The sequence below is a fragment of the Lissotriton helveticus genome, chromosome 9 (assembly GCF_964261635.1).
Source record: "Lissotriton helveticus chromosome 9, aLisHel1.1, whole genome shotgun sequence".
Lineage (NCBI taxonomy): Eukaryota > Metazoa > Chordata > Amphibia > Caudata > Salamandridae > Lissotriton > Lissotriton helveticus.
In genome coordinates this window covers 760117181-760137392 of record NC_136070.1, presented here as the reverse complement: position 1 = coordinate 760137392, position 20212 = coordinate 760117181, and the positions used below count along the sequence as shown (strand labels likewise).

The following is a 20212-nucleotide window of genomic DNA, read 5'->3' as shown; positions in this document are numbered from 1 at the left end:
TGCTGTTAACACACTCAAAGTGTCCCAAGAGGGGGTATCATTCAGGTTGGTTTGATCAGGTATGCTCATGTGAACACAAACACTTGTGGGAAGCACTTACTAAATCACTGAGAAATAGGGAAGTACTTCAAAGAAGTAGGTCTAGATATAACAGTTTTTCAGGAAAGCAACCATTAGAGAGAGGCCTATGCTACCCTAGTTGTGGCTAGTGACACCAAGGAAAACACTTTCTTCTGGAAGGTTAATAACAGTGCGAACTGCTGCTGTTACTGCAATCACACGTTCGAGTACGAGGATAGACTGAGTTATCATGATAGCTGTCAATGCTATGTGCAACAGCTCAGCCTTGCCAAGTCTTTCCACTCAAGTACTCCTACAAGTTGTGGGGGATAGAGTACCACCAAACCTAGATCGCAGATTAGGATTAATTCTGGCTGCACGCAAGGGTCTGGGGGTTCTGCATACGCAGGGATCACTGCAACAATTTCATTATTGAAGCAGCGTTATTGGTAGCCAGGTCTTACAAAACAGACTATGGACTTTGTCCTTAAATTTTACATTTGTAAGCAAATGAAGGGTTCCACTGTGGCATGTCCACCACAGACCGCATTTTTTTTAATATCTGACAGACTTCTACCATGTCTCTATTTGGACCACTGCAGCCCTCTACAATCAGACAGGGCTTACAAGTACATCCTGGTGGCAGGATTCATGCTCTAGATTTCTGTGGGTCTGGCCTCAGCACTCGGCTGATACCCAAACTGTCATAAAGGACTTGCGAGTTTTTATCGGGACATACGCAGTAGGCAGACTACATTCAGATTGTGACCCCGCATTTAGCTCTCGTGCTTACAAGGAAGCCACAGGAAGTTTGGATGTGCCATTGCGGTACTCCTCCCCATATCATCCAAAGGGAAATTCGATTGTGGAGAGTAAGTACCAGGACTTAAAGCAATCCTTGACAGCCAGGGCATTGAGGCTTGGGTGGCAGTTGGGTCAGTCACCTATATGGGGTCCAGAGGGCACTAAACAACATGCCAAGAAAATCCCTGGGATGCCGTTGTAGGAGAGTAGGGTCTGCTTCCTATGGTTACCCCCACTTTTTGCTGTGAGTCTCTGTTTTTTCGACTTTAGTCTGGCTGTGGCCCTGCTATTGGGTCACCTCTGTGAGTCCCTGTATAGTGTACCATAGGTACCCAGGGCATAGGTGCATCCAAGACCTACCAGGGGCTGCAGCATGTATTATGCCACCCCTGGCTGGCCCTCCAAACTGACACCACAGGTCTGCAATTGCAACCTGGGTAAGGTGGTGTAATCACCCCTTACTTAGATAGATATATATATATATTCATGCTCCGTTTGCCCAACAAATTGAGTTGCACTCTGACACAGGCGAAAGGTGGCAAGCCTTTATTTCCAGTATGAGCGGACATCTGCCTGCTGTTTCCAAATCCAGTCTCTCCCGAACGTAATGCCTGACGCGTTTCTGGAAGATAAGACTTCCTTCATCAGAGGCTTTTACGGGATTGATGTGTGCTTTAGGACTCTGTTCCTCTTAATCCAATGCGACTTTACACGCCCCCAGATGGGCGGGTTCCTTAACCAGCAAGGCATTGTGGTATACAGAGTCCTGGCATTTCACGCACTATTTCTGGAGAAAACAGTTCGCGCCCTCAGATGGGCCCCCATCCAACAGTGCCAGCTCTCATCCCTAGCCGGTGTCCCACAAGGCGATTCGGCAACTTCCTGGTCGCGTGGTCCCCACCGTTAGTAGGGGTGGTGCAACTCGGCGACTTGGGCAGCCGCCTAATATTCATGCTCCGTTTGCCCAACAAATTGAGTTGCACTCTGACACAGGCGAAAGGTGGCAAGCCTTTATTTCCAGTATGGAAATAAAGGCTTGCCACCTTTCGCCTGTGTCAGAGTGCAACTCGCGACCAGGAAGTTGCCGAATCGCCTTGTGGGACACCGGTTAAGGAACCCGCCCATCTGGGGGCGTGTAAAGTCGCATTGGATAGATATATATATATATATATTATATATATATATATATATTGTAGTGTAGTTCCTATTATCCCAATAGGCTCTGCGCAATGGAATAATATCTTCAATAGTATAGACGTAGGACTGGGGTTAACTAGGTCTTCTACTGACGATATTAGACTTAAAGTTTGTGTGCCAGCTAGCTCAGAGTTCACTAGAAACTCTCTCGAATAGGCAAGGAGGAGTTTAACCTCCCTGGATAGACAAGACGGGATTTAGTTTCTGACAACCATAGAACATGACAACTTTGCTCTCCCCTAATCAAGAGTATATCTCTAGAGTCGTGTGAAAACAAAAGACAACTTATTTTACTCAGTCAGTACGTGCATTCTTAGTTTCACCAGATTGTAGAGAAAAGGAAGAGACGGGCGTGTTCAATAAAAAGGTGTTATTTATTGATCAGTCTCTTTTCTCGTACAAGAGAAATGAATCGCTATTATTGCAATACTTATAGTTAAGTACAGTGCATACAGTAAAAGCAGAATTATAAAATAATACTGTAAAAGCATTGATATGGTTTCTTAGCCATATGATACTTTAAAATTGGATAAAATAGATACATACATATATACATTGACTAATCGTACTCAACTGGTGCTTCTAACTAAGCCTACCCCGGTGTACCTGACCTAACCCTAATACGTGGGCGGGAGTAGATAAGTAGCAGTTTAAGTTAAGTTTGCTTTGCCAAGGGTCTGACTCAAGAATTCTCTGTAAGGGGTTATTCCGTTCTGTACCTGGGATTTAGAAGGCTGGAGGGCTGGTATCTCTATCTCAGGACTTGATATCCCAGCTGCCTGCGAGGGCGGCTGGAAACGCCGGAGCTGGATTTCTGAGCTGGATTTCCCGGCAAGAGAAAAGGCAGCGTCTCTCTCTCAGCGCGTCAAAAGGGAGGGGCAGCGTCCGTGGGCTTTTGCATCAGCTGGGCTCCTCGGCAAGTCGCGCTGCTCCAATCTCGTCACCACCACTGTGTGTTGCTTAGGGCAATGTCGGTAATATTTATACCTGAAAGGTGCAGAGATTGACGTAAGGATGGATATAAATACGTCAATAAGGATGTCATAAGAACTGGTCGTTCTTACATTCTTTACTGGAGTTCTTGGCTAAATCAAAACAATAGCTGCGGGGGATTTCCCAGGTTGCTGGAGGTTTGATTTGTTTTGAGAACTCGGTATGCTTTCTATGGGGGCTGGAGGAATAGTGCTTGCTTAATGTGGTAGCATGCGCTATGACCTAATCAGAAAGCGGGTTTCTGTGCCGTTGTATGGCCACTATTGATTTATTAACCGGACAAGGGTCAGAAGCAGGAATATTGATACAGTTCCCATAGGAAATACATCACTATATATATATATATACACATATATATATATATATATATATATATATATATATATATATATATATATATATATATATATATATATATATATATATATTACCTACTGGCGGTCGCCAGTAGGTATATATAGTTAGGATTTTTTCTCTATGGGTTTTTTGAAAATTCTATGTCTAATAACTTTGGCGTTTGTGGACGGAATCGGCTGAAATTTTCAGGAAAATGGCACATTTTGTTTCTGAGCAGCCCTTGAAAATTTGGGGGGGGTTCGTCCAGTGGGGGCCGAGAAAAAAGGGGGGTCCCAAAACGTGTTTTTAACATTGAGTTTTCCATAGGGCGGTTGGCCTCACTTTTAGCCCGAACGGCTGAATGGATTTGCACGAAACTTGGCAAAATTGTAGGGACTGGTAGCCCGATGTGCCTTTTGTAGGTCTCAATATATGTGCTCCAGTGGATTTTGAGAAATTAACGTTTAAAAAAAGATATATATCTGTAACAGCGGACCGGTTAGCGCTCTGGTTCGCGGACTTTTCGCGCAACGGAGCTTTGTGAAGCGAAGCTGATTGGTTCTCCGGCGTCTGTCAACATTCCAAACAGTCCGTAGCGGCCGCCATCTTGTCTCTCGGTAGGATCGAGAGACAAGAGGAGGTCAAAACAAAGGGGGAAATAACTATAAGGGGGCATAGTAGATCCTCGCTGACCCCCTAGGTTTGATGTGGAGGTTTTAAAAGGGCCCCGCGGGGCAAAAAAAAAACAAAATAATAATAATCGAACGGCTGAATGGATTTGCACGAAACTTGGCAAAATATTAGGGACTGGTAGCCCGATGTGCCTTTGCTAGGTCTCAATATATGTGCTCCAGTGGATTTTGAGAAATTAACGTTGAAAAAAAGATATATATCTGTAACAGCGCTCCGCTTCGCGTACTTTTCGCGTTACGGAGCTTTGCGAAGCTGATTGGTTCTCCGGCGTCTGTCAACATTCCAAACAGTCCGTAGCGGCCGCCATCTTGTCCCTCGGTAGGATTGAGAGACAAGAGGAGGCCAAAGCGAAGGGGGAAATGACCATAAGGGGGCATAGTAGATCCTTCCTGACCTCTTAGGTTTGATGTACCATTTTGCCAAGTTTGGTGTAATTCCGTTCAGCCATTCAGGCTGTAGACGTATGTAAATGTCCTATGGAAAATTGCATGGGGAAAACACATTTGAAAGTGTTGAAATTTAGAACCAATTAAAATGTTACTTTGGTTTTGTATTTGTGTGTGATGAAAGTTAATTGGTTATGTATATATGTCAAATGAGAGGAAACCACAGCCATTTTGTGATACTACTGTCTGAGGTACATTTGTGAGGAATTTTTGGTGGTGAATTTCTGGTGTTTGATTTACACAGTACTAACACTTCTGCTACTTTTAAAAAGGTGAGTTGTTAATTTGTAAGGGGAACTATGTTGTACACTTGAAGATAATTTGAAAAATGTTTTCTGTTATTTATTTGCAGTCCTTCTGTTATACTAAATACTTGATGAAGTTAGTTTTATATTATGTATTACTAAAAACGATAAATGAAAGTGATTATTTTTTTCTGCAATTTACAGCAAGCAATTTCAAAATAAAATGGCTCACAATGAAGAGACCGTGGCAATTTCTTTTGAATTGTCCACTACATTGATTGAAATTGAGAGCACCAATAATGAAATATTGTCACAAGGAGGACATGACTTGTATGATTCCATTAGATTGATTGAAATGGACAGCACCAAGAATGAAATATTGTCACAAGGAGATGACTTGAATGATTCCACTACATTGATTGAAATTGAGAGCACCAATAATGAAATATTGTCACAAGGAGGAGATGGCTTGTATGATTCCATTAGATTGATTGAAATGGACAGCACCAATAATGAAATATTGTCACAAGGAGGAGATGACTTGAATGATTCCACTACATTGATTGAAATGGACAGCACCAATAATGAAATATTGTCAGAAGGAGGAGATGACTTGAATGATTTTTTTGATCAATCTCTTGATGGCGAATTTATCGAGTGTTTGGAGACCATAGAGTTACAAGAATCATCATTGCAGACTTTTAATGAGGAGATTCCAGATGAGATGATTGAAGAGGAAATTACTGATGAGGACATGTTACTAGTTGTTTCAAATTTAGAAAATTCTGAAGAATAAATTTATATTTAGAAATCAAAAATTGTTTGAGACATTATTTATTTTTATTTTTAATTTATGAGGTTGTAGCGAAGTGATTGTAGTATAAAATGAGACTTATAGTATAGAGTGCAACATTTTTATGTTACATGGTAAGTTTACTCATATTTACTTCCCTTCTGCCACTATATTATCTCCAATGTGTATTTGACATGTCTTCTTCATCTCCGGCCTCCTTTCTCTCACTGTGTGTCTCCGATGCATCTTATCGCTGGTATTTTGTGTAATTACAGAAGAGAGTAAAATAAAATAGTTCGGAACGTGAAAAGGGGGCAAAGTAGAGTACTCCTCACCCCCTAGGCCTTTTTAGGCGGTCCCAAAAGGATCAGTTTCTGCTTTCCTGAGAGATTATGGTATGAGTTCCATATACCACAATAACTTGCATTACAACATGCAAGATATCTATCTCCTATTACCAACTTTTGGAGATATTCGCGCTAAGCGCGAATATCTCCAAAAAGTAACACCTGCCCTGAGCAGTTCTTAGCCATGTTATCCAATGGGAGGTGGATAACATGGCTAAGAGTATTAGCTCGGTAATGCATGAATATCGCTGAGTTTTTAGCGATATTCATGCATTGCGGCCGTTTATTATCGCATTTGCGATAAACCTTGATAATAGTAAGGTTTATCTTCGATAATTTCTGACGATGCTTAGTGGTAAAAAATTGGTTGGTAAGCATCGTTAGCGATAAATATCGCTTAACTTTGGTAATATGCCCCAACGTCTGTTAACGTTCGATTCGAAGGAAATGAGGAAGTGTTGAAAAACATTGTCTGCGCCATCTTGCCTTTTTTGAAATGCCACACTTTTGTCGTGCACGGCAGCCATTTTAGATGTCTTGACCAGACCCACTCTCTGCACGCTGTCGATTCGTAGCATGGCTCCTCACCCTCGTAAGCATCTCCCCCAGGCACTGGTCACCACCGCTCTCTGTCTTATGCATGGGCAATAAACCTTCCCCCATCTGCGCTGCTCTTCCCTGAGAATCACACTCTGTGCCCGCCCGACACCTCCCTTTCGCCCTATTCACTACCGCACCCTCCGACACTCCTCTTCCTCTGTGTCCGAATGTCCAGGCCGGTCCTAGGCTATCAGCTAGCCCTGCAGATGTAGTTTATGGCCCCAGCTGTAAAGAATCACCCCTCTTCAAAGGAGTTATAGTAGATCAAGGCCCACACCCGATGTGATCCGTCACAGCACACGCGTTCCTACTATCTGAAAACCATCCTGTATTGTGATTGGGGAGGGGACCGAGCCTGAAGCGGAAGATTCCAGGAATGACTCTTTGTACATCAAAGTTTTTACAATTATGTGTCACATTAAAAATATATAGCACTCCAACAAAGTAGTAGGAATATAAAACTTTAATAACATATAAATATATACAACAAAACAAAAACAGTAAAAACATTTAAACAACGAAGAGACGTGGCAATTTCTTTTTAATTATCCAATAGATTTATTGAAATTGACAGCACCAATAATGAAATATTCTTGTCAGTAGCGGTCTGTTGTGCGAATAGTTCCAAGGCAGCAGAACGCGCTGAAATCTAGATGGCACGAAAGTGATGTCTAGTAAGTTGCCGCCCAGCAAAAAACGGCGTGGGGCGCCGCGGGGGTGAGTGAGTCCAGTAGGCACCACAGCTATTCTTACCGGCATTGCAGAATTACTGCTGGGGACAATGCCTGTGCTGTAGCAGGGTCACAGCAGAAACAAAAAGGATTCTGTTGAAGATGTTGTTGGTTTCAATTTGAAAACAGTTCTGGTGTCAACTGCTATGCTAATGTAGTGGTTAATGTTTTGTTTTCTCTAGAAAATGTAAAAGAGGGGGAGGCAGTCCAAAGTTCCGTTAAAAGGGCAAAGGAAAGGATCGGTGGTTTGAACTATCAGTCAAAAAGGGGAGGGGGTGCAATAATTTTTCCTACCGGGTCACACTGTGCTTTCACCGGAAGTGAGGTCTGCAGGATTGTAGTAATTCAAAGTGAGGCTGGCGCCAGCATGGGAGCGCCGACGTCCCGCGGATACAGTTTCGTCACTCCACGGGCGATCATGGCAGTCATTCCCCATCGGGGGTCGGAGACTCCCGCGGCTCCTCTAGAATCTTCAAGGTCGTGGAGGACTACGGTGGTGGAGTCAACCAGTGACCGGGCCATTTCTTTATGTTGGGCCCGCTCTTGCCAGGTCGACAGCCATTTTGAGAGTTCGGCAGCTACCGGCGATCGCGGGGTCACATGAGCGGACGGGCTCCACCCTGCCGGGCGAGACGTTGCAGCATGGCCACAGTGGAAGAACCGTTATCTAGGTCGTTCCGAAACTGTGCAGCACTGTAGTTGTTAGGATGCCACCGCCTGGAGCGCTGAGGGTGCAGCTGGGAAGCCTCCACCTGGGGAGGCGGGAGAGGCCTGTTCGCACCGTCTCTCCCTCCCAGTGCACCCCACGGCGTCTCGCTTGAGATTTGTTATGGCCGGACCAGGCGATGAGGACGAGGGGGGGGTCGGAGGCATGTGCAAGACATCCCCCTCCAGTGTTGTCGCAGCCATTATAAAAGAAAGAAGTGTCCCGTCCGTCTTCGGGCCGGGCTTCCGGTGGATGTCGGCCGGACGCCCCTGGCTCTGGCCCCATGAACGGGTTTCTTGGTTTATCGGCTGCAGCCGGATCCCGTCGGCCTCGGCCCCCCGACCGTTGGTGGTCGGACCGGAAGAGCATGTGGCGGGACTACCTGCAACTCTCAAGGGACACCGCGGCCGGACTGGGAGAGAGAGGGGAGGGTCGAGGAGACATTCCCCCCCCCTGCAACTGTTCAGCGTTGTAAAGGCAATCCCCTGGCCGGGTCCCGCTGGTCTCGGCCTCTCCTCCGGCTACACCCTACGTTAGGATCTCCTGGCCGAGGCGTGGCAGCAGGACCTGCCTTATATGGGCTGCTCCCGGCTGGGCGTAGCCGGAACCCTGCCCCACCTTGGAAGTTTCCAGAGTGGGGGTGGATGTTCTACTGACTTGCATTTTCCCTAGTCTATCGATTTTTTTGGCGTGGCAGGCGGTGGGACAGCGAGGGGTGATTTGGTTTCTCTTACTGTTTTTCTGGTCTCTCACCACTGGCATATTTTAACGTTTTCTTGTTTCTAGGACATTAATAGGTTTTATCATTACGTTATGTTATCGTTTCTTTGTTCGTTGTTTAATAAAAGTTCATGTTCATCAGTGGCCTACTGATTTTCGTTTTCCTATTTTTTTCTTTCCAGGTTGTTTCATGGTAAAGTTTCTGTTAACAGGATACAGTGATCACTTCGTTATTATTGCATATGTCCTTTTCACTAGGGGTGCTCTCTGGTCGGGCCAGATGACGTATCTCTAGTAAATGGTCCGGGTGAAAAAGGTGCATCAATCAGTGGGGAGTAGATAGGCATGACAGATTACAACGGGGGAGAACGGTCCGCATTACGTACCCTTTCACTACTTGCAAAGATTTTCCTACGTTTATTTGCAAACAGGGAATACCTCCAAAAAGAACTAATTCCCAAACAGTCAATGTTCGGACAATCAATCAATCAATGAGGAATGAAATAGGTACGACGTGTTAAAGGCTTGCGTTACCTACCCTTCACTATCTGCAAAGGGAGATAGAATATTCCTATTCTTCCTCGTTTGCAGGTAGAGAAGATCGTTAAGAGAATTAACTTCGAACAATTCAATGCTCGATTGAAACAATCAACAAGGGGTACTGTGAACACAAATGAACGCCGCTTATATACATACGCATTGCTATTTTCAACAGGTTGTTCCTAATGTTTCTATTTTAGCGAGGTCAAAAGAGATCCCATTAGTGGCCTACTGATTTTGCTCGATTCCTTTTGTTTTTTTACACGATTTTTCGCTATCTGCAAAGACTAAACAGAGTATTGCGACTCTGTGCTTGTTTGTAAATAGAGAATGAACCAAAGAGAACAATCAATCAAATGGAGAGAGAAGCAGGCACGACGGATTACAAAGGGGGAAAGGGCTGCGTTAACTACCCTTCACTATCTGCAAAGAGAGAGTACTCCTAATAGAAATGAGGGGTGGGGGGCAGCAATCAAAGCAGATCAGTGTGCATAAACACGAAAAAAAAAATTCTTACCACGTACTTGACATTCGACAGCTTATGATATTTGCTATTAAAAAACCATTGAAATTCACTGAAAAAACCATAGGTTATAGACCATATATAGTTAGGAATTAGCATTTACAAAACCTTGAAAATTCACTGAAAAAACCATAGGTTATAGACCATATATAGTTAGGAATTAGCATTTAAAAAACCTTATTTTACTCACACAAAACCATTGAAATTCCATATATAGTTAGTTGCACTAACTATATATTGCGCACCCGCAATCCACTGCTGATGATGTCACATATTACATCATTCATGACATGGTCAGTGACATCACTGATGACATCACTGATGACATCTCAAATGACATCACTGATGACATCTCATTTGACATCAATGACCACATCACTGATGATATCATTCATGTGACAATACAATGCATCTCCTCACATTTTAATATAACCTCTGTTTCACCCAGTGTTAAAAACAGAGTATAATTTTTGAAACCATTGACACACCAATACTAGTTACTACATACGTACTCACTGATTCCTACGTCTACACACACATTCACTCATTCACCCATACAATCATTCATACATACAATCACTCATGTTTACAACACAATCATATGCACTCATACACCTATACAGACACTCACACTCTGCCACTCATCCATGGAGTTACTCACACACCTAGTCAGTCCTGTAAAGAATCAATCACACTTCCATTTTCTACTCTATACAGTTAAACATAGAGCACCTTACGTTTTCAACCATATACTAACACATACTTACTCTCTTATACAATCATTGATACAAGTACACATTGATCTGTACAGAGTCACACACCTCCCATCCAGCCACACACACACTCAGTCTCCCATGCAAATACTTGGGTAATCAATCAATAACCCATATAGTTACTCATATAGCTACTGATCAACACATGCAGCAGTTTACAGAACAACAGACATAATGATGCACAAATTAAGACAGTTTAGTCACTAACCCATGCACTCAGTGAGACACATTTAATCACTCACTCATACATTCAGTCATGCACCTACTAAATCCTTCGTCCAGACACTTATACATCCACTCATTCTTCAATATGTAAGACATATTTTAACTTTACAGAAACATAGTCACTGGATGTTGTCATCAGTGATGTCACTGACCATGTCATGAATGATGTAATATGTGACATCATCAGCAGTGGATTGCGGGTGCGCAATATATAGTTAGTGCAACTAACTATATATGGAATTTCAATGGTTTTGTGTGAGTAAAATAAGGTTTTTTAAATGCTAATTCCTAACTATATATGGTCTATAACCTATGGTTTTTTCAGTGAATATATATATATATATATATATATTACCTACTGGCGGTCGCCAGTAGGTATATATAGTTAGGATTTTTTCTCTATGGGTTTTTTGAAAATTCTATGTCTAATAACTTTGGCGTTTGTGGACGGAATCGGCTGAAATTTTCAGGAAAATGGCACATTTTGTTTCTGAGCAGCCCTTGATAATTTGGGGGGGGTTCGTCCAGTGGGGGCCGAGAAAAAAGGGGGGTCCCAAAACGTGTTTTTAACATTGAGTTTTCCATAGGGCGGTTGGCCTCACTTTTAGCCCGAACGGCTGAATGGATTTGCACGAAACTTGGCAAAATTGTAGGGACTGGTAGCCCGATGTGCCTTTTGTAGGTCTCAATATATGTGCTCCAGTGGATTTTGAGAAATTAACGTTTAAAAAAAGATATATATCTGTAACAGCGGACCGGTTAGCGCTCTGGTTCGCGGACTTTTCGCGCAACGGAGCTTTGTGAAGCGAAGCTGATTGGTTCTCCGGCGTCTGTCAACATTCCAAACAGTCCGTAGCGGCCGCCATCTTGTCTCTCGGTAGGATCGAGAGACAAGAGGAGGTCAAAACAAAGGGGGAAATAACTATAAGGGGGCATAGTAGATCCTCGCTGACCCCCTAGGTTTGATGTGGAGGTTTTAAAAGGGCCCCGCGGGGCAAAAAAAAAAACAAAATAATAATAATCGAACGGCTGAATGGATTTGCACGAAACTTGGCAAAATATTAGGGACTGGTAGCCCGATGTGCCTTTGCTAGGTCTCAATATATGTGCTCCAGTGGATTTTGAGAAATTAACGTTGAAAAAAAGATATATATCTGTAACAGCGCTCCGCTTCGCGTACTTTTCGCGTTACGGAGCTTTGCGAAGCTGATTGGTTCTCCGGCGTCTGTCAACATTCCAAACAGTCCGTAGCGGCCGCCATCTTGTCCCTCGGTAGGATTGAGAGACAAGAGGAGGCCAAAGCGAAGGGGGAAATGACCATAAGGGGGCATAGTAGATCCTTCCTGACCTCTTAGGTTTGATGTACCATTTTGCCAAGTTTGGTGTAATTCCGTTCAGCCATTCAGGCTGTAGACGTATGTAAATGTCCTATGGAAAATTGCATGGGGAAAACACATTTGAAAGTGTTGAAATTTAGAACCAATTAAAATGTTACTTTGGTTTTGTATTTGTGTGTGATGAAAGTTAATTGGTTATGTATATATGTCAAATGAGAGGAAACCACAGCCATTTTGTGATACTACTGTCTGAGGTAAATTTGTGAGGAATTTTTGGTGGTGAATTTCTGGTGTTTGATTTACACAGTACTAACACTTCTGCTACTTTTAAAAAGGTGAGTTGTTAATTTGTATGGGGAACTATGTTGTACACTTGAAGATAATTTGAAAAATGTTTTCTGTTATTTATTTGCAGTCCTTCTGTTATACTAAATACTTGATAAAGTTAGTTTTATATTATGTATTACTAAAGACGATAAATGAAAGTGATTATTTTTTTCTGCAATTTACAGCAAGCAATTTCAAAATAAAATGGCTCACAATGAAGAGACCGTGGCAATTTCTTTTGAATTGTCCAACACATTGATTGAAATTGAGAGCACCAATAATGAAATATTGTCACAAGGAGGACATGACTTGTATGATTCCATTAGATTGATTGAAATGGACAGCACCAAGAATGAAATATTGTCACAAGGAGATGACTTGAATGATTCCACTACATTGATTGAAATTGAGAGCACCAATAATGAAATATTGTCACAAGGAGGAGATGGCTTGTATGATTCCATTAGATTGATTGAAATGGACAGCACCAATAATGAAATATTGTCACAAGGAGGAGATGACTTGAATGATTCCACTACATTGATTGAAATTGAGAGCACCAATAATGAAATATTGTCACGAGGAGATGACTTGAATGATTCCACTACATTGATTGAAATTGACAGCACCAATAATGAAATATTGTCAGAAGGAGGAGATGACTTGAATGATTTTTTTGATCAATCTCTTGATGGCGAATTTATCGAGTGTTTGGAGACCATAGAGTTACAAGAATCATCATTGCAGACTTTTAATGAGGAGATTCCAGATGAGATGATTGAAGAGGAAATTACTGATGAGGACATGTTACTAGTTCTTTCAAATTTAGAAAATTCTGAAGAATAAATTTATATTTAGAAATCAAAAATTGTTTGAGACATTATTCATTTTTATTTTTAATTTATGAGGTTGTAGCGAAGTGATTGTAGTATAAAATGAGACTTATAGTATAGAGTGCAACATTTTTATGTTACATGGTAAGTTTACTCATATTTACTTCCCTTCTGCCACTATATTATCTCCAATGTGTATTTGACATGTCTTCTTCATCTCCGGCCTCCTTTCTCTCACTGTGTGTCTCCGATGCATCTTATCGCTGGTATTTTGTGTAATTACAGAAGAGAGTAAAATAAAATAGTTCGGAACGTGAAAAGGGGGCAAAGTAGAGTACTCCTCACCCCCTAGGCCTTTTTAGGCGGTCCCAAAAGGATCAGTTTCTGCTTTCCTGAGAGATTATGGTATGAGTTCCATATACCACAATAACTTGCATTACAACATGCAAGATATCTATCTCCTATTACCAACTTTTGGAGATATTCGCGCTAAGCGCGAATATCTCCAAAAAGTAACACCTGCCCTGAGCAGTTCTTAGCCATGTTATCCAATGGGAGGTGGATAACATGGCTAAGAGTATTAGCTCGGTAATGCATGAATATCGCTGAGTTTTTAGCGATATTCATGCATTGCGGCCGTTTATTATCGCATTTGCGATAAACCTTGATAATAGTAAGGTTTATCTTCGATAATTTCTGACGATGCTTAGTGGTAAAAAATTGGTTGGTAAGCATCGTTAGCGATAAATATCGCTTAACTTTGGTAATATGCCCCAACGTCTGTTAACGTTCGATTCGAAGGAAATGAGGAAGTGTTGAAAAACATTGTCTGCGCCATCTTGCCTTTTTTGAAATGCCACACTTTTGTCGTGCACGGCAGCCATTTTAGATGTCTTGACCAGACCCACTCTCTGCACGCTGTCGATTCGTAGCATGGCTCCTCACCCTCGTAAGCATCTCCCCCAGGCACTGGTCACCACCGCTCTCTGTCTTATGCATGGGCAATAAACCTTCCCCCATCTGCGCTGCTCTTCCCTGAGAATCACACTCTGTGCCCGCCCGACACCTCCCTTTCGCCCTATTCACTACCGCACCCTCTGACACTCCTCTTCCTCTGTGTCCGAATGTCCAGGCCGGTCCTAGGCTATCAGCTAGCCCTGCAGATGTAGTTTATGGCCCCAGCTGTAAAGAATCACCCCTCTTCAAAGGAGTTATAGTAGATCAAGGCCCACACCCGATGTGATCCGTCACAGCACACGCGTTCCTACTATCTGAAAACCATCCTGTATTGTGATTGGGGAGGGGACCGAGCCTGAAGCGGAAGATTCCAGGAATGACTCTTTGTACATCAAAGTTTTTACAATTATGTGTCACATTAAAAATATATAGCACTCCAACAAAGTAGTAGGAATATAAAACTTTAATAACATATAAATATATACAACAAAACAAAAACAGTAAAAACATTTAAACAACGAAGAGACCGTGGCAATTTCTTTTTAATTATCCAATAGATTTATTGAAATTGACAGCACCAATAATGAAATATTCTTGTCAGTAGCGGTCTGTTGTGCGAATAGTTCCAAGGCAGCAGAACGCGCTGAAATCTAGATGGCACGAAAGTGATGTCTAGTAAGTTGCCGCCCAGCAAAAAACGGCGTGGGGCGCCGCGGGGGTGAGTGAGTCCAGTAGGCACCACAGCTATTCTCACCGGCATTGCAGAATTACTGCTGGGGACAATGCCTGTGCTGTAGCAGGGTCACAGCAGAAACAAAAAGGATTCTGTTGAAGATGTTGTTGGTTTTCAATTTGAAAACAGTTCTGGTGTCAACTGCTATGCTAATGTAGTGGTTAATGTTTTGTTTTCTCTAGAAAATGTAAAAGAGGGGGAGGCAGTCCAAAGTTCCGTTAAAAGGGCAAAGGAAAGGATCGGTGGTTTGAACTATCAGTCAAAAAGGGGAGGGGGTGCAATAATTTTTCCTACCGGGTCACACTGTGCTTTCACCGGAAGTGAGGTCTGCAGGATTGTAGTAATTCAAAGTGAGGCTGGCGCCAGCATGGGAGCGCCGACGTCCCGCGGATACAGTTTCGTCACTCCACGGGCGATCATGGCAGTCATTCCCCATCGGGGGTCGGAGACTCCCGCGGCTCCTCTAGAATCTTCAAGGTCGTGGAGGACTACGGTGGTGGAGTCAACCAGTGACCGGGCCATTTCTTTATGTTGGGCCCGCTCTTGCCAGGTCGACCGCCATTTTGAGAGTTCGGCAGCTACCGGCGATCGCGGGGTCACATGAGCGGACGGGCTCCACCCTGCCGGGCGAGACGTTGCAGCATGGCCACAGTGGAAGAACCGTTATCTAGGTCGTTCCGAAACTGTGCAGCACTGTAGTTGTTAGGATGCCACCGCCTGGAGCGCTGAGGGTGCAGCTGGGAAGCCTCCACCTGGGGAGGCGGGAGAGGCCTGTTCGCACCGTCTCTCCCTCCCAGTGCACCCCACGGCGTCTCGCTTGAGATTTGTTATGGCCGGACCAGGCGATGAGGACGAGGGGGGGGTCGGAGGCATGTGCAAGACATCCCCCTCCAGTGTTGTCGCAGCCATTATAAAAGAAAGAAGTGTCCCGTCCGTCTTCGGGCCGGGCTTCCGGTGGATGTCGGCCGGACGCCCCTGGCTCTGGCCCCATGAACGGGTTTCTTGGTTTATCGGCTGCAGCCGGATCCCGTCGGCCTCGGCCCCCCGACCGTTGGTGGTCGGACCGGAAGAGCATGTGGCGGGACTACCTGCAACTCTCAAGGGCCACCGCGGCCGGACTGGGAGAGAGAGGGGAGGGTCGAGGAGACATTCCCCCCCCCTGCAACTGTTCAGCATTGTAAAGGCAATCCCCTGGCCGGGTCCCGCTGGTCTCGGCCTCTCCTCCGGCTACACCCTACGTTAGGATCTCCTGGCCGAGGCGTGGCAGCAGGACCTGCCTTATATGGGCTGCTCCCGGCTGGGCGTAGCCGGAACCCTGCCCCACCTTGGAAGTTTCCAGAGTGGGGGTGGATGTTCTACTGACTTGCATTTTCCCTAGTCTATCGATTTTTTTGGCGTGGCAGGCGGTGGGACAGCGAGGGGTGATTTGGTTTCTCTTACTGTTTTTCTGGTCTCTCACCACTGGCATATTTTAACGTTTTCTTGTTTCTAGGACATTAATAGGTTTTATCATTACGTTATGTTATCGTTTCTTTGTTCGTTGTTTAATAAAAGTTCATGTTCATCAGTGGCCTACTGATTTTCGTTTTCCTATTTTTTTCTTTCCAGGTTGTTTCATGGTAAAGTTTCTGTTAACAGGATACAGTGATCACTTCGTTATTATTGCATATGTCCTTTTCACTAGGGGTGCTCTCTGGTCGGGCCAGATGACGTATCTCTAGTAAATGGTCCGGGTGAAAAAGGTGCATCAATCAGTGGGGAGTAGATAGGCATGACAGATTACAACGGGGGAGAACGGTCCGCATTACGTACCCTTTCACTACTTGCAAAGATTTTCCTACGTTTATTTGCAAACAGGGAATACCTCCAAAAAGAACTAATTCCCAAACAGTCAATGTTCGGACAATCAATCAATCAATGAGGAATGAAATAGGTACGACGTGTTAAAGGCTTGCGTTACCTACCCTTCACTATCTGCAAAGGGAGATAGAATATTCCTATTCTTCCTCGTTTGCAGGTAGAGAAGATCGTTAAGAGAATTAACTTCGAACAATTCAATGCTCGATTGAAACAATCAACAAGGGGTACTGTGAACACAAATGAACGCCGCTTATATACATACGCATTGCTATTTTCAACAGGTTGTTCCTAATGTTTCTATTTTAGCGAGGTCAAAAGAGATCCCATTAGTGGCCTACTGATTTTGCTCGATTCCTTTTGTTTTTTTACACGATTTTTCGCTATCTGCAAAGACTAAACAGAGTATTGCGACTCTGTGCTTGTTTGTAAATAGAGAATGAACCAAAGAGAACAATCAATCAAATGGAGAGAGAAGCAGGCACGACGGATTACAAAGGGGGAAAGGGCTGCGTTAACTACCCTTCACTATCTGCAAAGAGAGAGTACTCCTAATAGAAATGAGGGGTGGGGGGCAGCAATCAAAGCAGATCAGTGTGCATAAACACGAAAAAAAAAATTCTTACCACGTACTTGACATTCGACAGCTTATGATATTTGCTATTAAAAAACCATTGAAATTCACTGAAAAAACCATAGGTTATAGACCATATATAGTTAGGAATTAGCATTTACAAAACCTTGAAAATTCACTGAAAAAACCATAGGTTATAGACCATATATAGTTAGGAATTAGCATTTAAAAAACCTTATTTTACTCACACAAAACCATTGAAATTCCATATATAGTTAGTTGCACTAACTATATATTGCGCACCCGCAATCCACTGCTGATGATGTCACATATTACATCATTCATGACATGGTCAGTGACATCACTGATGACATCACTGATGACATCTCAAATGACATCACTGATGACATCACTGATGACATCTCATTTGACATCAATGACCACATCACTGATGATATCATTCATGTGACAATACAATGCATCTCCTCACATTTTAATATAACCTCTGTTTCACCCAGTGTTAAAAACAGAGTATAATTTTTGAAACCATTGACACACCAATACTAGTTACTACATACGTACTCACTGATTCCTACGTCTACACACACATTCACTCATTCACCCATACAATCATTCATACATACAATCACTCATGTTTACAACACAATCATATGCACTCATACACCTATACAGACACTCACACTCTGCCACTCATCCATGGAGTTACTCACACACCTAGTCAGTCCTGTAAAGAATCAATCACACTTCCATTTTCTACTCTATACAGTTAAACATAGAGCACCTTACGTTTTCAACCATATACTAACACATACTTACTCTCTTATACAATCATTGATACAAGTACACATTGATCTGTACAGAGTCACACACCTCCCATCCAGCCACACACACACTCAGTCTCCCATGCAAATACTTGGGCAATCAATCAATAACCCATATAGTTACTCATATAGCTACTGATCAACACATGCAGCAGTTTACAGAACAACAGACATAATGATGCACAAATTAAGACAGTTTAGTCACTAACCCATGCACTCAGTGAGACACATTTAATCACTCACTCATACATTCAGTCATGCACCTACTAAATCCTTCGTCCAGACACTTATACATCCACTCATTCTTCAATATGTAAGACATATTTTAACTTTACAGAAACATAGTCACTGGATGTTGTCATCAGTGATGTCATCAGTGATGTCATTTGAGATATCAGTGATGTCACTGACCATGTCATGAATGATGTAATATGTGACATCATCAGCAGTGGATTGCGGGTGCGCAATATATAGTTAGTGCAACTAACTATATATGGAATTTCAATGGTTTTGTGTGAGTAAAATAAGGTTTTTTAAATGCTAATTCCTAACTATATATGGTCTATAACCTATGGTTTTTTCAGTGAATTTTCAAGGTTTTGTAAATGCTAATTCCTAACTATATATGGTCTATAACCTATGGTTTTTTCAGTGAATATATATATATATATTCACTGAAAAAACCATAGGTTATAGACCATATATAGTTAGGAATTAGCATTTACAAAACCTTGAAAATTCACTGAAAAAACCATAGGTTATAGACCATATATAGTTAGGAATTAGCATTTACAAAACCTTGAAAATTCACTGAAAAAACCATAGGTTATAGACCATATATAGTTAGGAATTAGCATTTAAAAAACCTTATTTTACTCACACAAAACCATTGAAATTCCATATATAGTTAGTTGCACTAACTATATATCGCGCACCCGCAATCCACTGCTGATGATGTCACATATTACATCATTCATGACATGGTCAGTGACATCACTGATGACATCACTGATGACATCTCAAATGACATCACTGATGACATCACTGATGACATCATCCAGTGACTGTGTGTTTCTGTAAAGTTTAAATATGTTTTACATATTGAAGAATGAGTAGATGTAGAAGTGTCTGGATGAAGGATTTAGTAGGTGCGTGACTGACTGTATGAGTGAGTGATTAAATGTGTCTCACTGAGTGCATGGGTTAGTGACTAAACTGTCTTAATTTGTGCATCATTATGTCTGTTGTTCTGTAAACTGCTGCATGTGTTGATCAGTAGCTGTATGAGTAACTATATGGGTTATTGATTGATTGCCCAAATATTTGTATGGGAGACTGAGTGTGTGTGTGGCTGGCTGGGAGGTGTGTGACTCTGTGCAGATCAATGTGTACTTGTATCAATGATTGTATAAGAGAGTAATTATGTGTTAGTATATGTTTCAAAATGTAAGGTGCTCTATGTTTAACTGTATAGATTAGAAAATGGAAGTGTGATTGATTCTTTACAGGACTGACTAGGTGTGTGAGTAACTCCATGGATGAGTGACAGAGTGTGAGAGTCTGTATAGGTGTATGAGTGCATATGATAGTGTTGTAAAGATGAGTGATTGTATGTATGAATGATTGTATGGGTAAATGAGTGAATGTGTGTGTAAACATAGGAATCACTGAGTGCGTATGTAGTAACTAGTATTGGTGTGTCAATGGTTTCAAAAATTATACTCTGTATTTAACACTGGGTGTAACAGAGGTTATATTAAAGTGTGAAGAGATGCATTGTATTGTCACATGAATGATATCATCAGTGATGTGGTCATTGATGTCAAATGAGATGTCATCAGTGATGTCATCAGTGATGTCATTTGAGATGTCATCAGTGATGTCACTGACCATGTCATGAATGATGTAATATGTGACATCATCAGCAGTGGATTGCGGGTGCGCGATATATAGTTAGTGCAACTAACTATATATGGAATTTCAATGGTTTTGTGTGAGTAAAATAAGGTTTTTTAAATGC

The 20212-nt window shown here is 42.4% G+C and overlaps 1 protein-coding gene across 2 annotated transcripts in view; it reads right to left on the bottom strand.

Moving 5' to 3' along the window:
* FBXO46 (F-box protein 46) overlaps positions 1-20212 on the bottom strand; it is a 411664-nt gene that overhangs the window by 262892 nt on the left and 128560 nt on the right. The window lies entirely within an intron of this gene.